Here is a 13,855-nt window from a genome sequence, read left to right as displayed (position 1 = left end):
AAAAAGTTATCTTTTTGTTGTTGTTGCATCCTAAATAATGGCACAATTGCGCAAAGTCTTTAGTATGTGATATCTTGTTTCCAAACATCACTTGCTGAATTGAGAATTAAAATTAAAGAAATACATGTAACCTCTTTCCAGGACAAGCTTTGGAACTGATCCACATTTAAAAATCCTGAATGTACTGAATGACCAGCATGACCTTCCTGAGGATAAAAATGAAAACCGGCCTCCTGCTTCAGCTTTCTAGTAAATGTTGTTGGCAACTGCAGCTTCTTTAACACTTTTGAGAGAGCCCAGACCTAATCCGTTATATGTAATCCTCAAAAATAAAGAATGGGGCACAAATGGCTGAGTTGTGGCATTTAAGAAATTGAGGAAAGCAAAGTGTGTGGCGGAGGGTGCCGATGGGAAACCATCCCCTTTAGTCTGCTTTTGATCTTTAAAAAGAAGAAACTAATGTCAGCAACTAATGTCAGTCTTGATTTTCAGTCTGGTACTATACCAAGGACTTACCAGTGCAGCATGTGAGATGAACAGAAAATAATGAAAATTTTAATTTGTCAACCATGGGATTTTGGTTGTTCTGGGCCACTTGATTTGCTGGCCTTGTATTGTGCCAAAGATCAAAGGTTTGATCTTCTTTCTGGGTCGCTTCTGTTCATCAGATAAGTTTGTTTGCGGCCTTGGGTGGAGGGAGGGACATGAGAATAGAGAATTTAAACCAGGCTATTAAGATAATTCTTCTTTATTGTCAATTGTTGCCAAACTTTAGCCAGTCTAACTACACAAAATACAGTATTGCAGAGTTCATTAAATGAGCAATTAACTGGACCAATGAAAATTTTAAAGTAATATTACACCAGAAAGTATTTTCGTATTTCCAGTTTGTTTTGAGAGGCTGATGTGTCTGCAGTAGTGTGAGCCTGAAACCCATTAAACAAAGGCCTTGACTGTCTTCAATGTACAGCTATAGCAGGGAGAGGTTGACAAATGTCTATTTAAGATAACACTAATTAAACTCCCATTTGCACACCATGGTCAGGATCCATGCAAATCTATATTCAGATGTTACATTTGTAATTTGGATTTGGCTTGTTTTAATTCTGGACATCCTTGACTTCAGCAATTCCAGATTATTGTATTTTGTGGTAGTTTATTCTGCCTGCAGATTGAGCAGCAGAAAAGGATATAATCTGAATGTTTAAATGCAAATTGGCTTCAAAAGAATGTCAGTGAATTGTTCAGTTAAGAAAAAGCACCTCTAACCTATGAAAGAAGCATGATTTTTTGTCACTTTCTATTTTTATTTGAAAGGTTAGATTAAGAGTGAGTTTGCAAACTTCATATACTCTATCATACATGCCAGGTCTTGCTGCTTTTCATGCTGAGAAATGTTGGGTAAGGAAAAGAACTTCCTGATCTCTTCCCACTCTCCTATGTGTGAACATTTTACACCTTGAAGTAGGGGATTTGTTTGCCTTCTGTTGTCTTAATGCTGCATAGAAATAAATATGTATTAGTGTAGACATTGCCTAAGTGTTTGCAAGACTGGGGCTTTAATTTATGCTGAAGACGTATCTTCAATAAGCTATCCATGGTGACCAGGGCCGGCTCCAGGCACCAGCCCACCAAGTTTGTGCTTGGGGCGGCACCTGGAGGGGGGCGGCACGGCGCTGCGGTTCTGGCCGCCAGGGAGAGCGGAGCCGCGGCCGGCTCGCCGCCGGGGAGAGCGGAGCTGCGGCAGGCACTCCGCCCTCCTCCCGGCGCTCTGGCAGCCGGGGAGAGTGGAGCTGCGGCCGGGCTCTCCGCCCTCCTCCCGGCGCTCTGGACGCCGGGGAGAGCGGAGCCTTGGCCGGGCTCTCCTCCCTCCTCCCGGCGCTCTGGACGCCGGGGAGAGCGGAGCCTTGGCCGGGCTCTCCTCCCTCCTCCCAGCGCTCTGGACGCCGGGGAGAGCGGAGCCGCGGCCGGGCTCGCCGCCCTCCCCCCCGGCGCTCCGGCCGATCAGGGAGAGCAGCCGGGCTCGGCGCCCTCCCCTGCTGTGCTGGGGGGGGCGGCGGCGGCGGGAGGTTTTTTTGCCTTGGGCTGCAAAAAAGCCAGAGGCGGCCCAGATGGTGACTATGATGAAAATTTCCATCCTCTCCCCACCCACTCCATGTTCCTTCAAATCCAGAATTCATCAGTAGATATCAGCAGTTGTGATATGTTTTTAACAGTTTATTTTGGAAGTATGAGCAGCTTTCTAAAAGTGCCAGAAACAGTTACAGATTCTGGAAGCAGCACAACACGATGCTGCATTTTTTCTGTCTTTATTGGCTTTTATACAAAACTACCAGTTTTTATTTTAAGTTGCCAGACAACCATGGACAAAAATGACTCCCTTCAATCAGATTGTACGAAAGATACATAGTTTTCTGTAATGAAATGCAATCTATGCATTTTGTAAAAAATTCTTAATTGGAGTTTTAGCTACACTGGCAAAGCTGTACAATCTGGTGTTGGTCAAAACCTGCAAACAAACCTTTAAATTATCCAAAAGATCAACGTACATTTTAGTTATACTACATCTCTCAGGGCGTAGTCCCTGTAGTTAAATCACAATGTCATGGGTTAAGCAGTTTGTGTTGCCTTCTTCCAGTATGGTTTGTGCCATTTCTTTTTTCTTCCCCCCCCCCCCCCCGCCTTGTTTTCCTGGTGGTTCTTTTTCTTCGCATTTACATCTGACTAGCAGTACAACAAACAAAAATGTTCACCAAATGCTATCAGGGGGTAGCCGTGTTAGTCTGTATCCACAAAAACAACCAGGAGTCCGGTGGCACCTTAAAGACTAACAGACTTATTTGGGCATAAGCTTTCACTGGTAAAAAACCTCACTTCTTCAGATGCATCTGATCTGACTGAACCAGTGGTATTTGCACCTCCAATAGTTAAGTTTTATTTTGTTTTGTTTAAATTATAGTGTATTAATCAACAATGAAAAGAACTAGTTTGAAGAACAAGGTCCATCTTTCATTGAGTGTCAATGAAATATAGGGGGCATACATTAGAAATAATCTAGTCCAAGTTAATTATAGTTGAAAGTTGTTCTGAACTGGTAATTTGAGTGATTGCTTTTTAGAACAGCTACTCACACAAGAGGAGAGGCAATTCTCAAATTAGTCTTATCTTATTTTGATTCTGATGCTATTCTGACCTGTTGTTTATCCCCATAACCTGTCATGCAAAATCTTTTATACTCTAGTAATTAACATGAAGTGTAGAACTATCAAGTAAACACTTCAAAATGCTATTAAGTTTAAAGCAATAAACATGACCCCAGGCAATGTAACCAAATTGTCCATTTACATCCTGCATTACAGCTTCCTTACCACATCAAAGCAACACCCCTTCCATTTAACACAGCTCATCTCACAACTACTTACACATTGTAAAAACCACACCTAATCTCTCTAATGAATCACTCAACTTCTACCTGTCCCAATGCCTGTGTTGTATGAGAACCACAAACCACCCAAGAAAAACCCAGCTCATATAATTTACCTCTTTGTTCTACTATCCAGACTGTCAAAAGAAGAGTCCCACTGGTCTAGGAAGATACAAATAAAAAAAATCATGTTGACCGCTCCTGACCAGAATAATGGACACTGATATAATTGATAAAATAGAATCACAATTTTAAAAAATTATGTCCCAAGAAAACTTAGCTGATGCAAACTGAAATACTGTTTTGCTTTTTGTTACCCACAAAGTGTAACCATGAGACAATTTGTTGATGTACCAGCACTGCTGGCTGAAAGTAGCAGTAAAAGTTATATATACGGCGATACAACTGCCAATCCCTCAGCCCTTCTAGAATTCCCAACTATGCAGCTAGACCTGAAATTTGCAGGCCTTTGCATTCTTCTGCACCATTGATTTAAATAATTAATATTTGTAGTCTAATACAATACTCATTCTGGAGGGAAAGGAAAAAATTGAAATACTTCAAACATTGTAACAACATTAAGTCACCACCAGTATCACCACTAAACCCGCAACCTCAGCTCAAAACCAAACTTCAGCAAGGCAATTCAAGATTACTGTGCCAGCACCAATGCCCAATTCAGCTGCAAGGTATTCTACATGATAGATCAACTGAAATTCATGTGGAACCTTTGCTGATACCTAGGGCCCTACCAAATTCACGGTCCTAGGATTTTAAAAATAGCAAATTTAATGATTTCAGCTATTTAAATCTGAGATTTCACGGTGTTGTAATTGTACGGGTCCTGACCCAAAAAGGAGTGGGGGGGAGGGGGAAAAGGGTTGCGATACTGTACCCTTACTTCTGTGCTGCTACAGACAGCAGCACTGCTTTCAGAGTTGGGCAGCTGGAGAGCGGCAGCTGCTAGCCAGGAGCCCATCTCAGAAGTAAGAGGCACTGCCAGCAGCAGCACAGAAGTAAAAGTGGCACGGTATGGCATTGCCACCCTTCCTTCTGCACTGCTGCTGGCAGAGCACTGCCTTCAGAGCTGGGCACCCCGCCAACAGCCACTCTCCGGCCGCCAGCTCTGAAGACAGTGCAGAAGTAAGGGTGGCAGTATCATAATACCCCCCTAAAATAACCTTGCAACCCCCCTGCAATTCCACAATTTGAGAACCTCTGGTCCCTGTGAAATCAATATAGGATAGGGTAAACACACACAACAGACCAGATTTCACAGGGGGAGACCAGATTTCAGAGTCCGTGATGCATTTTTCATGGCCGTGAATTTGGTAGGGCCCTACAGATACCCCATGATAACAGACAGGACAACGTCAAACAAAGAAGCAAGACATGTTGTGCCCATATCTTTCTGCAACAGGAGGATGAGTATACTGGTTCCCTCTCATCCCACATGCACACCCCCAAATAAAAGTAGTAGTCAAAGTGAGTTATGCAATATCAACCAGGCACTTCAGGTACAGATTATTTATTGCTACCATTGATATTTGTGTTAAGCTCAGTAATATTAAATAGCCACCAATATCTAGTAAGAAGTTATAATACATAGGTCTATATTAGGGCTGTCAAGCAATTAAGAAAATGAATTGCGATTAATGGCACAATTAATAAAATTAACCATGATTAATCATGCTGTTAAACAATAATAGAATACCATTTATTTAAATATTTTTGGATGTTTTCTACATTTTGAAATATATTGATTTCAATTACAACACAGAATACAAAGTGTACAGTGCTCACTTTATATTTATTTTTTATTACAAATATTTGCAGTGTAAAAAACAAAATAGTATTTTTCAATGCACCAAATACTGTAGTGCAATCTCTATCATGAAAGTTGAACTTACAAATGTAGAATTACATACAAAAAAACACAACTGCATTCAAAAATAAAACAATGTAAAATGTTAGAGTCTACAAGTCTACTCAGTCCTACTTCTTGTTCATACCTTGCAATGCCGGCTACAAAAGTCTCACTTTCAGGTGACATTGTAAATAAGAAGCGGGAGCATTATCTCCCATAAATGTAAACAAACTTGTTTGTCTTAGCGATTGGCTGAACAAGAAGTAGGACTGAGTGGACTTGTAGGATCTAAAATTTTACATAACTGCACTCAAGAACAAAATAATGTAACAAAAACAATCTACATTTGTAAATTGCACTTTCACGATAAAAAGATTGCACTACAGTACTTGTATGAGGTGAATTGAAAAATACTGTTTTGTTTGTTTGCAGTTTTTTACACTGCAAATATTTGTAATCAAAAGTAATATAAAGTGAGCAGTGTAGACTTTGTATTCTGTGTTGTAATTGAAATCAATATATTTGAAAATGTAGAAAGATATCCAAAAATATTTAATAAATTTCAATTGGTATTCTATTGTTTAACAGTGCAATTAAAACTGTGATTAATTGCGATTAATTTTTTTTAGTTAATCACTTGAGTTAACCGTGATTAATTGACAGCCTAGTCGACATATAAAGTGAGGATTGAATTTTTAAGTGCAAAACTCACTTAACTATGAGCTTATAACCAACATCTCCATAATAAAAAGATATAGCTGTAGTCTTTTTTTTATCCAAACAAAAGCCAGCCATCTTCAAATGGTTCTTTGCTTACTGCTACCATAGGACAGGTTGCCAACACATTATTTTATATGTCCTCCCTAAAAGAAAGAAAGAAAAACATTTAAAAAAAAAATGGAAAATAACATGGGGTCACTTTGCCAAATTTTACCATTCTCTTGAATCTCCAACGTGTTATGCAGAATGGCTTCGATTTTTATTTCAATCCCACTTTTTTTTTTGCTTGCTCCTCTGAGTAACATAGTATAAGGTTTTTCTCGCACACAAAGAAATTAACATATTCATTAAACCATGTCTGAAATTCACCCTGTGCAGAGGGGTTCGTACAGCACTTCAGTCCCTTAAGTAAGTAGTAAGTAGGACTTAAGTGGTGCATAGGCCTCCTCCTAGCTGTATTTCACTCCATAGGATTACCAAGCTCATCAGCACCCTTTTCAGTAAGCTTAAACAAACAAACAAAAAACCATTTGAGAGAACTTTGCCTGTTAGTCAGAAATGGAAGCAGAAAGATGATACTGGACTTGCAAACTTTTTACCAACACATTTTTAATAATGAGTAAGATAGCCTCCAGTTTGTATGTAGCATGCCAAATTCAAGCTTAAAAAAAAAAAATTCCCAAATGCCTGATGGGTTCGAAGATGTTTAAAATTTTGTACCAATGTTAACATTTTTAGTGTACCACTCAATTCTCATTGCTACAGAGAGCCCAGACAGTGTTCCCTCCAATATCATTTAGTCTCATTTTTCACTGTAACTGCAAACTATTTCCTTGTTCTCTGCTCATAATATTTCCACCGAACAGATCAACTATATAGCCGCTTGTGTGAGAATCACAAGCTATGAAACTGCAAGGGACAATGCTTAGCCCCGCCTTGCCCTGTATTTCCCCATTAGGAATGGAGTAATTTTAGTCATTTAACTTCCCTGATAATAATTTTAAAAATAAGTGTCTCCACATTTGCCAGTGCAGGATTCTGTCCAGGCCATTCATCCCAAAATTGACCTAAACAGAGTCAGAGGCAAGATGGATATCATATCCGCACCAGATGTCTGCACACACTGTCAGAAAGAGGTAAAACATGCCAGCCAACCAGGATCTTTTAACCTGAGCAGACACACAAGTCTAAGGGTAATGTTTTTTTCTGTCACAAGTAGAAGAAGAACATTTGTTTTCTTTTTAACAAGAAATTCTTCTTTCCTCTAGAGTAAACACCACTTGAACTAAACTACTCACAGTTTTATACCCACTACTCTAATTGCTTGCATTGTGGAGGTCGAAATGAAGGCAGACTTTCTAAGAAGAGGATGCAGGACATACAGCATGATTAACAAGTTGGTCCATGGACAGCAAACTATCTCTACAGAAACTCTGAATAGTTCATATTGATTTTAGAAAGAATATTGTTCCACCATCCAGAAAAGCAGAAGCAAGGCAGTCTGAAAATGGAGAAGCCAATTGAGAAAGGAGCACATCTAGACAAACTGTTGTCGTACAAAGTATGCTTTGCATGGTCAGGTTACAAATTTGTAAAATAATATTTGCATTTTCAGAAATATTAGAACATATTATAATTCTACAGCATATTCTTCCACCCAACAATACCCAAGAATCTGGAATTCAGGGATACTGTTAATCAGCTTGGTGCTACGGGGAGGGTGGGAACAGAAAGGGAGGAGGAAACAGGCTGGAGATATTAGAGCAGACATTTTTCATACTTTCCCCTGTTTCTTCACTAAAAAAAACACAAAAGACTGTACGTGTTTCATATGTTAACGTTTTGTTATAGCTCAAGTGCTGAAACAGTGAGAATGTACTGGCAATATTTCCACTCCTTTTAAAGCAGTTATACCATAAAGATTAACCTAGAAAAACAAAACCCAAATCCCTCAAAACACAAACAGCCGGTTTTTTTCTATGGAGTACTACTTTCCTTTCCGGAAGCAATCTTGTCTTCCTCATCTAAATCCTAACTTTGGGCTTGATCCAAAGTCCATTGAAGTCAGTGGGGGTGTTGTCATTGACATTCATGGCCTTTGAATCAAGCCCTTTAAAATTTCTTTAAAAATTTTATATATAAAACTTTCCCAGTTACTTGAAAATTCTCAGTACAGTTCTTACACCCAATATTGTAGAATGTAATGTTTATATAACATTGCCTAATAGCATATGCAGACACACTGTTGCAAAACACACATGGTGAAAGTTGTATTTTGACTATTACTTAAAATAGCTCATGAGCAAATTTATTGGGAAATAATATGGATTTTTTTCATATCATTTAATTCCAATAGCTAAAATGGATGTGTCAGTCCCAAACTTCTTCCATTCAAAAGGGAAATTATAACAACCTGATATTAAAGGGGCCCTTTCAATTCAAAATCTAGTCAATTAAAAGAAGAGTTTCTGCTAATATCTACAACCCCATTTTCCTATTTGTAGAAGTCTTTTTCTCTCCTTTGTTGCTGTTTAAATGATCCTCACAAACAAGAGAGAAAACTGTGTGTGGAGGAGAGGGGGGGGGAGGGGGACAATGAAACTGACTATGGACAAGATGTTAATCCACAAAGTAAACATGCTGAAAAGACCAGACTTTTTTCAGTTACATATTTCTTATTTTGGTATTATTTGTCACAACTGCAGTTAAAAATGGCACTTCTGTCTGAAGTTTTTGAATTGACAGCATCCCTTAAAAATACATACAGCTTTCATTCCCTAAAGAGGAACAGCTAAACTTGACAAACCCAAATTATATTCTTATTGCCATTTTTCAAAGATACCAGTCCCACTGTGTAACTATTTCATTCCTTGTGGTCCTTCTACGTGTCCCTGACCCACCAGAATCAAGTATGTATGCAAAGTGGACACATGCTTTCTTAAGATGCAAAACTACACAAGGTATTTTTGGCGGGGGGGGCGGGAGGGTGAGGCGCGGGTGGAAGCTAAACTCACATATAATCAGTCACCATATATAACTTCTGCATTTACTGCTTGGGCACTGTAATATGTTTTATAAAAAGTTAGCATGGTGACAGGACACCACGTAACATTGCCCAACCCCCAGCACTTAAGATTTCTGATGGAAATCTCTCACATCTGGAAGTTAATGAACAAAACATCTGGGAACTGAGAGACACAAAATGGTGAAACAATCCCAAGGAGGAAAGCTGCTTAAAGAAATATTATTCTGTTGGTTTAAACAAGAGACTTCTATTTAACTTTGGCCACGTTAAGTTCAATGAAAGATTTCACAAAACCCCTGTTACATTAAGGGCATGGCTACACTGGAAACTTCAAAGTGCTTTGAAGTGTGAGTGTGGTCGCGGGCGAGCGCTGCGAGAGAGCTCTCCCAGCACTCCTGGTAATCCACCTCCACAAGGGGATTGGCTCCCAACGCTCAGAGCCTGTCTACACTAGTGCTTTAAAGCGCTCGGATTTGCTGTGCTCAGGGGGGTTATTTTTCACCCCCCTGAGCCAGCAAGTTAGAGCGCTATAAAATGTAAGTGTAGACAAGCCCTATGATCAGGCCCTTCTGAAGCAATTCACTCCTCATTAGGGTACTCTGAGCTGTTCATCCCAACTGTGTTACTGTCTGCCCTATTTAAACCCTATGTACATTTAGGTTCCAAACAATTCCTCCTTCAGTTCTGCATTATAAATTTCCAACAAGTTTCATCCCTGTGCTGAGAATGCTTTGACAGTTGTCCAATTTTCTCTTTGCATCTCTTAGCATGAAAGCAATTATTTTTTATATTTATAATGCACTGCAAAACTTCCCAGTGACAAACCTTTCATCTTGACTAGATCTCTTCGCACCTCTTAACATGAGTTAATTGTTATCTACTTGCACAGATCACTGGTTGAGTTACTAACCATTTTGTAGCTCACAAATGTTTTGGCTCAAAAGTTGTTTTTCATTTTTAAGCCATGTGTTTTGAAGTAGAGGGGAAAGGAAATATCACTAGTCACTTTTCTCCTGAAGTTTTTCTTCTGTAACTCTCTCTGTATAGCTGATAATATAAAATTATTCCAGGGAGTCAGTAACTAAGAGTTAAGCGCCCAATTTCCACTACCCCAACAATGAAAAACTTAATACACTGTTAATGTACTTGTATTAATACACTGTTAACATTAATACAATGTTGTTCACTTAATACAAGTGAACAACATCAAATAGCAGAATTCAAAAAGAGGGCTCTCTGAAGTACATTTAAATGTGTTTCCTTAATTATTTGGATTAAATGCTAAACAAAACAAAAACCACATACATCTCACCCAAGATCACCAGATCCTGTTTGAGTCATTAATATGATTTACAGGTCTGTATTACAGTAGAACCTCAGAGTTACGAATACCTGGGGAATGGAGGTTGTTCCTAACTCTGAACAAAACGTTATGGTTGTTCTTTCAAAAGTTTACAACAAAACATTGATTTAATGCAGCTTTGAAAATTTATTATGCAGAAGAAAAATGCTGCTTTCCCTTTATTTTTTAGTAGTTTACGTTTAACACAGTAAATGTACCGGAGTTGCCTTTTGGGGGAGGGGTCTCTGCAGCTGCCTGATTGTGTACTTCTGGTTTCAGATGAGGTGTGTGGTTGACTGGTCAGTTCCTAACTCTGAGGTTCAACTGTAAATACAAATCTTACATATGGACCTATCAAAGGGGTTATATAATTGTCCATTTATAAATAAAATCACAGTAACCAGTTCTGTATTGAGACTCCAACTAATGTTAGTACCTACTCTGTTGCTGAAACCACTGGAATATTTCATTTTAATGATACAGTATACTCATGCTAGTAGAAGGCTGCATGGCATGCAATTTTGACTGCCAAATTGAAACATGATTCTCAGACCTTAGTAACTCATTTTAAACCAAATGGGACAACGTAACAAACCTGACTTGGCATGAGAGAGTCTCTTTCTCTCTAAAGATCCACTCATTTTCTTTTCCAGTAGTTTTGTCTAGCCGAAGTCAAGTCACATCCAGCCAAAATTTAAACAAAAAGTTACAGAAGGTATGTCATCTACTGAAGCTCAGAAGCCATATTTTCTCAAACTTTTAAAAGATTATAGCAGTGAGGGAAAAATATCAAAAGAGTTTCTACTTCTACAAAGATCCATGGTTTCTGTTGATTGAGGAGAAGTCAGGGGACGTAAGAAAACAAGGAGAAAGGCTCCCATGATTAAAGGCTGGAGCTGAATATGATGGAGACAGCTCATATCAATGGGAGTTTGGAGAGGTGAAATACTGACAGAAAAGCTATCAAAAGAATCTTCTATTGAATTTCCAGGCAGAGAAGTTTCCAAGTCACCACAAAAAGTGGGAGAAAAGTAGAAAGGGGGAAAATAATGGGAGGGAGAGGAACAGAATAGGTCTCTCCATCTCCTGTTTCACTCTAGGGTTCTACTCGCTCTTTCTTGCTCCTCTTTCTTCTCCTTTAGTTTAACTTCAACTCTTTTGTCTTCAAACTTTCTTGCAGCTCACTCTTCTCTTAACTTGTTCATATGCCTGCATTCCCATCTGCTCTTCATTCACTGAATTATAGTCCCGCCTCTTGTCCTTTCCTTTTACAAGTTCCACTAGAATACTCAGACTGTAGTTGATAATGTTGGCAATAGGGTTTTGTTCTCTATTGAGCAAGCTTTTCTTTTAAGTGACTGATAGGAAAAAAGAGGTAGCAACCACTGAAGCAGGACTTTTCAGTGTGTGTCTAGTATAAAGAAATCCAGGGACATTGCATGAAAAGCTGGATTGGCCCTAAGTAAATCAATGCTTGCAGCACTATTAATGTCCATTAATCAAAGAAACAACCATTACTTATTCCAGGCAGATTTTTAACTGTTTAGATAATTATGCTAGTCCAGAAGAAACAAGACTTGTCTAGCAAGATTGCCTATTAAACATGATTAGTGGCAAGCTATTTACAGGGCAATACACTATATCTCACACACACACACACACACACAGTAATAGGTGATAGATAGATAGATGCTGTCAATATTCATACATACATGCACCAATAAATTAAGCAGATCAAAGACTGAGATACCAAAATAGAAAATACACAAATTTGTTTTAAGAGTGTATGAATTAATAACCATGCTGGTAGAATCTGGTATGTCAAGTTCTCAGCAACATGAGTAAGAGTCCTGTGGGGGAGAGAGGAGAGATCCAGGCAGTGAAAGGGTTAACCATTAAGAGCTGGAACTCCTCACCTGTATCAACCACCTCAGCCAAGATGGAAGTAATAAGTCTAGGATATCTTCACTCTTGGACATCAAAGACCATATGGCATCAAAGAAAAGGCACAAAATAAACTCTGAACCGTATTCCAGAGCAACACGTCTCTAAAATTCCAGCCTCCAACTCAAACCTAGGTCCCTCCCCTGCCTTTGATTTCTTTTGGCTGGTCGGAGCTAAAAGCCAAGCTGTGGTTGGAATTATGAAAGGGAAATAACGCAGTGAACAAAATAATAAAGCTAAACCATTATTACCCGTTCAGTGATACTAGTCACTAAAGAAAAAAGCCACTTTGCTAAATGGAACAAAGCTTAATATAAATCTCAAAGTGCCGCCCGCGTGGAAACATACATGCGATCAGGTAGATTTTCACAGCCCGCGTGCTGCGTGGAGCGAGTCCCATTTCCTACATGACACTTGGACTAAGAGGCGAGACAAATCCAAGAGGAGCCCAGTCGCTCAAAAGCCTCAGACGTGTCCGCAGCTTAAAACAGCAGCAGTGAAACGCTTGCAAGTTCTTCATGCCCCAAACCACTGTCTGAGCAGCAGCAACATTGCATTCCCCGTCCGGGGGGGGGGGACCCCACCACCCCAAAAAGCCATCGCCGACCTGCACAGTATCCGCTGCTGGGGGCGGGGGTTGATCAGCCCCTGGAGCGGGATTTGCTAGGAGCTGATGCTAAACTCTCGCCAGAGGAGAGGCTGGAGGAGACGGGGGGACGGAGGTTAAAGCAGCCGCTGGCCAGGGCACAGAAAGGGGCAAACCCAGACAGTCTCCCCGCATGGCTCCCCCGTTACCTGGACTGGCCGAGCTCGCCCCCTCCTGCAGCCGGCCGGACCCGTCCCACGCGGGACACACAGAGCAGCGGGCGCCCCTCCGCCTGCAGCCGCGCACAGCCCGCTCACTCTGCGGCGGGAGAGCCGCGCGGGGGGCGCGCCCAGGCGGGCTTCTCCGCCTCCTCCCCCACCCCGCCGGGCGCCGCGAGCCAGGGGCAGCGGCTCCGAGAGCGCAGGGTCCGCGCAGCAGCCGGGCTGCGCTGCGCCTCGCCTCGCCGCCGGGGTAGTGGGGCGCCGCCTGCTGCCGGGGGGAGGGGCGAGGGGGGCATGGAGAGCGCCCCTCTCCTCCGCACTCCCGCCACCGCGAGCGTCACCCTGCCCGCCCCCGTGATCTGCCCCGCAACCACCCCTCCGGCTGTCCCGCGCTCGTGCCCCGCGCTCCCCCCTCCGGCTGCCCCGCGCTCGTGCCCCGCCTGCCCCGCACCCCCCCTCCGGCTGTCCCCGCGCTCGTGCCCCGCCTGCCCCGCGCTCCCCCCTCCGGCTGTCCCCGCGCTCGTGCCCCGCACCCCCCTGTCTGGCTGCCCCGCGCTCCCCCCTCCGGCTGCCCCGCGCTCGTGCCCCGCACCCCCCCTCCGGCTGCCCCCGCGCTCGTGTCCCACCTGCCCCCCGGCCTCGTACTCGTGTCCTCCCCCCACTTGCCCCGCACACCTCATCTCCCCACGTACCCGTGGTCCTGCCTCCCCCACACCCCCACCTGGC

The 13,855-nt window shown here is 41.9% G+C and overlaps 1 protein-coding gene across 31 annotated transcripts in view; it reads right to left on the bottom strand.

Annotated features, from left to right (window-relative positions):
- The window catches only part of LPAR1 (lysophosphatidic acid receptor 1), a 141,668-nt gene that overhangs the window by 91,574 nt on the left and 36,239 nt on the right, over positions 1–13,855 (bottom strand). For 3 of the 31 annotated variants that reach the window (XR_010588708.1, XM_065549708.1, XM_065549711.1), the window contains exons 1-2: positions 6,004–6,149; positions 3,541–3,586 (exon numbers count right to left, since the gene is read on the bottom strand). The exons of 6 other annotated variants lie outside the window; for them this stretch is intronic. The gene's annotated coding sequence lies outside the window, so the exon portion shown is untranslated. Of the gene's footprint in view, positions 1–3,540; positions 3,587–6,003; positions 6,150–10,973; positions 11,958–12,294; positions 13,291–13,855 lie in introns of those variants that run through there. 22 more of the 31 variants (XR_006174456.2, XM_024105665.3, XR_010588710.1 and 19 more) reach the window with 18 other exon arrangements.

This window comes from Chrysemys picta, chromosome 6 (genome assembly GCF_011386835.1).
Source record: "Chrysemys picta bellii isolate R12L10 chromosome 6, ASM1138683v2, whole genome shotgun sequence".
Lineage (NCBI taxonomy): Eukaryota > Metazoa > Chordata > Testudines > Emydidae > Chrysemys > Chrysemys picta.
The sequence above is the reverse complement of the archived record's forward strand: the minus strand, read 5'-3'. Positions and strand labels throughout refer to the sequence as shown.